Here is a 5,404-nt window from a genome sequence, read left to right as displayed (position 1 = left end):
CTTCTGTACTTCTCAAATTAAACAACATTGTTGAAGGCTGGTTGTCCTTCTCTATCTGAACACTCACATACAAAGTTATAATTGGACATTTGATGCCAGGGGCTATTATTTCTTTAGGTAATCATATCAACCTAATCATTTTTCTTAATTTGAAAGATATGCTATATTTTTAGTCTTCCTAGTGCATTCACTATTACTTTTGCGTTAGTGATTCAAATTGCAATGAAATCCAAATTTCTGAGTTCTTCCACTTGGATCATTAACATATTTTATTACTTTGACAACTGGACTCCAAAAAGATTTATTTTCACTGTTAATTACATGATGAACAGAATCGAGTTTTTTTATGTAAAGTTTACGTGTTTAATGTTTTGTAAATTTGACATTCAGGACAGCAAATTTGTGTAAAAAATAACATTTTGGATCTGAAGTCAATGCACTTCACAAATTTGTCATGGCTTTGATACATATGTGTTTCATTCTGAAGAAATCTAATTTCTATGTATTTGATGTAAACTTTCATAAAGATTATTCTATATCAGGTCACTGCAAAAGAGCTGCATACTAAGTTGTTGTGAACATAGTACCTTATTTTATAACCCACTGCCAAATGTCAACTGGAAAAACAAAGTTGTTGCCAGTATATAAAACCACTCTTTAAATTAAGGTGATATCAAATGTGCCAATGTAACTACTCCCCCTGACTCTGTATTCACTTCTCTGTTTTAGTCTAAACATCTAAGCAGCTTTTATCCTTTTACTTCTTCACAGTTCAACACCTTGCATTAATTTGGTACATAATGGTGATATTAAAATGATTTTAAAAAGTGTTTTACCCAGTTAAGAGTACTGACTGGCTCTGGCCTGGATACAGGTGGCTTGAGCAGTCTCCAGCCTATCTGCTACCCTCTGGAAACAGAGTCCGGAGGCACCCTAGGGAGGGCACGATCTCAGAGCAGAAGGTAGGAGAACCCTCCCACAGCCCTAGGCCTTAAAAGCACAACTGGCAGTAGAGAGCCCCCCAGAGGGCACCTGGCGCCAGACCCTGCCCCTGTGAAGACCCACTCCCCTTCCACCTCTGGCCTGGATACTGGTGGCTCAAGCAGTCTCCCAGCCGATCTGCTCCCCCCTGGAAACTGAGTCCAGAGGCACCCTAGGAAAGGCACAGACCTCAGAGCTGCAGAGGCACCCAAGAGAGGTCAAGGAGCTGCAGACATCCTAGAGAGGACACGGCCCACAGAGCAGCAGAGCAGGGGACGCCATATCCTGAAGCATCCTAGAGGAGCAACTACATTCAGAATAGCAAACACCTAGCTGGTCTACCACTGTGGAGACTCCATATCCTGAAATATCCTAGAGGAGCCACTGAACCCAGAGCATCTGGAGCTCAGGATCATAGAGTCATCCTTACCCCGAGGAGTTCTGATACAACCAAGATAACTGGGAAGGCAGACTCCAGTCAGAACCAGTGAGTGCAAGTAGAACTACAGCTAACCAAATAGCAAAAGGCAAGAGCAGGAATGTAAACAACAGAAACCAAAGTTACTTGGCATCACCAGAACCCAGTCCCCCCACCATAACAAGTCCTGAACACCACATCACACCAGAAAAGCAGGACCCAGAATTAAAATCACTTCTCATGATGATGTTAGAGGACTTTAAAAAGGTCATAATAACACTCTCAAAGAATTTGAGAACACAGGTAAACAGGTAGAAGCCCTTAAAGAAATGCAAGAAAACACAACCAAACAGATGAAGGAATTAAACAAAACTGTCCAGGATCTAAAAATGGAAGTAGAAGCAATAAAGAAATCTCAAAAGGAGACTACTCTGGAGATAGAAAACCTAAGAAAAAGACCAGAGGTCATAGATGCAAGCATTACCAACAGAATACAAGAGATAGAAGAGAGAACCTCATGTGCAGAAGATACCATGGAAAACATTGACACAACTGTCAAGGAAAATGCAAAATACAAAAAGCTCCTAATACAAAACATCCAGGAAATCCAGGACACAATGAGAAGACCAAACCTAAGGATAATAGGTATAGATGAGGGTGAAGACTCCCAACTTAAAGGGCCAGTAAATATCTTCAACAAAATTATAGAGGAAAACTTCCCTAACCTAAAGAGATGTCCTTAAATATACAAGAAGCCTACAGAACCCCGAATAGACTAGACCAGAAAAGAAATACCTCTCATCACATAATAATCAAAACATCAAATATACAAAACAAAGAAATATTACTAAAAGCAGTAAGGGAAAAAGGTAAAGTAACATATAAAGGCAGACCTATAACAATTACACCAGACTTCTCACCAGAGACTATAAAAGCCAGAAGATTCTGGACTGATATCATACAGACCCTAAGAGAACACAAATGCCAGCCCAGACTACTTTACCCAGCAAAACTCTCAATCAATATTGATGGAGAAACCAAAATATTCCATGACAAATCCAAATTTACACAATCTTACCACAAATTCAGCCCTTCAAAGGATAACTGGTGGAAAACTCCAACACACGGAGGGAAACTACAACCTAGAAAAAGCAAGAAAGTAATTTTCCAACATCCCTAAAAGAAGGTAGCTATACAAACATAACACCACAGCCAATAACAAAAACAACAGGAAACAACATTCATTTTTCCTTAATATCTCTTAATATCAATGGACTCAATTCTCCAATAAAAAGACATAGACTATCAGATTGGATACATAAACAGGACCCAACATTTTGCTGCATACAGGAAATGCACCTTTGTGAAAAAGACAGATACTACCTCAGAGTAAAAGGTTGGAAAACAATCTTCCAAGCAAATGGCCCCAAGAAACAAGCTGGAGTAGCAATTCTAGTATCAAACAAAATCGTTTTCCAACCAAAAGTAATCAAAAAAGATAAAGAAGGACACTTCATATTCATCAAAGGAAAAATGTTCCAAGAGGAACTTGCAATTCTCAACATCTATGCTCCAAATGCAAGGGCACCCACATACATAAAAGAAACTTTACTGAAGCTGAAAGCATACATTGTACCTCACACAATAATAGTGGGATATTTCAACACCCCACTCTCAGCTATGGACAGATCATGGAAACAGAAACTAAACTAAGACACAATGAAACTAACAGAAGTTATGAACCAATTGGACTTAACTGGCATGTATAGAACATTCCATCCTAAAACAAAAGAATATACCTTTTTCTCAGCACCTCATGGTACCTTCTCCAAAACAGACCATATAATTGGTCACAAAACAGGCCTCAACAGATACAAAAAGATTGAAATAATCCCTTGTACCCTATCAGACCACCATGGACTAAGACTTGTCTTTGACTTGGACAAAAACAATGGAAAGCCCACATACACGTGGAAACTGAACAATGCTCTACTCAATGATGACTTGGTCAAGGAAGAAATAAAGAAAGAAATTAAAGACTTTTTAGAATTAAATGAAAATGAGGACACATCATATCAAAATTTTTGGGACTCCATGAAAGCAGTACTAAGAGGAAAAATCATAGCTCTAAGTGCCCACAGAAAGAAAATAGAAAGAACGTACATTAATAAATTGACAGCACACCTAAAAGAGTTAGAACAAAAAGAAGCTAATATACCCAAGAGGAGTAGGCGACGGGAAATAATCAAACTCGGGGCTGAAATCAACCAAGTTGAAACAAAAAGAACTATACAAAATATCAACAAAACCAGAGCTGGTTCTTTGAGAAAATCAACAAGATAGACAAACCCTTAACCAGACTAACCAAAGGGTGCAGAGACAGTACTCAAATTAATAAAACCAGAACTGAACAGGAGACATAACAACAGAAACAGAAGAAATTTTAAAAAATCATCAGATCCTACTACAAAGGCCTATACTCAACAAAATTGGAAAATCTGGATGAAATGGACAATTTTCTAGATGGATACCAGGTACCAAAGTTAAATGAGGAACAGATAAACCATCTAAACAGTTGCATAACCCCTAAAGAAATAGAAGCAGTCATTAAAAACCTCTCCACCAAAAAAAGTCCGGGACCAGATGGTTTTAGTGCAGAATTCTATCAGACCTTCCAGGAAGACCTAATACCAATTCTCTTCAAACTATTCCACAGAATAGAAACAGAAGGAACAATACCCAGTTCGTTCTATGAAGCTACAATTACGCTAATACCTAAGCCTCACAAAGACCCAACCAAGAAGGAGAACTACAGACCGATCTCTCTTATGAATATCGATGCAAAAATACTCAATAAAATTCTCGCAAACTGAATCCAACAACACATCAAAGCAATCATCCACCATGATCAAGTAGGCTTTATCTCAGGAATGCAGGGATGGTTCAATATTCGGAAATCCATCAATGTAATCCACTACATAAATAAACTCAAAGAAAAAAACCACATGATCATCCTACTAGATGCTGAGAAAGCATTTGACAAAATCCAACATCCCTTCATGTTAAAAGTCTTGGAAAGATAAGGAATTCAAGGCCCATACCAAACATAGTAAAAGCAATATACAGCAAGCCAGTAGCCAACATCAAACTAAATGGAGAGAAACTTGAAGCAATCCCACTAAGATCAGGAACCAGACAAGGCTGCCCACTCTCACCCTACCTATTCAATATAGTACTGGAAGACCTAGCTAGAGCGATTAGACAACAAAAGGAAGTCAAAGGGATACAAATAGGAAAGGAAGAAGTCAAAATTTCACTATTTGCGGATGATATGATAGTATACTTAAGTGACCCTAAAACTTCCACCAGAGAACTCCTAAACCTGATTGACAACTTCAGTAAAGTGGCTGGATATAAAATCAACTCAAACAAATCAGTAGCCTTCCTATACTCAAAAGATAAGCAGGCTGAGAAAGAAATTACGGAAATGACACCCTTCACAATAGTTACAAATAATATAAAATATCTTGGAGTGAATCTAACCAAGCACGTGAAAGATCTGTATGACAAGACCTTCAAGTCTCTGAAGAAAGAAATCAAAGATCTCAGAAGATGGAAAGATCTCCCATGCTCCTGGATTGGCAGGATTAATATAGTAAAAATGGCCATCTTGCCAAAAGCAATCTATAGATTCAATGCAATCCCCATCAAAATTCCAAGCCAATTCTTCATAGAGATAGAAAGAGCAATTTGTAAATTTATTTGGAACAACAAAAAACCCAGGATAGCAAGAACTATTCTCAACAACAAAAGAACTTCTGGGGGAATCACCATCCCTGACCTCAACCTATACTACAGGGCAATAGTAATAAAAACTGCATGGTATTAGTACAGAGACAGTCATGAAGATCAATGGAATAGAACTGAAGATCCAGAAATGAGCCCACATACCTATGGTCACTTGATCTTTGACAAAGAAGCTAAAACCATGCAGTGGAAAACTGA

Source organism: Arvicanthis niloticus, chromosome 30 (genome assembly GCF_011762505.2).
Source record: "Arvicanthis niloticus isolate mArvNil1 chromosome 30, mArvNil1.pat.X, whole genome shotgun sequence".
NCBI lineage: Eukaryota > Metazoa > Chordata > Mammalia > Rodentia > Muridae > Arvicanthis > Arvicanthis niloticus.
Note: the sequence above shows the minus strand (reverse complement) of the source record.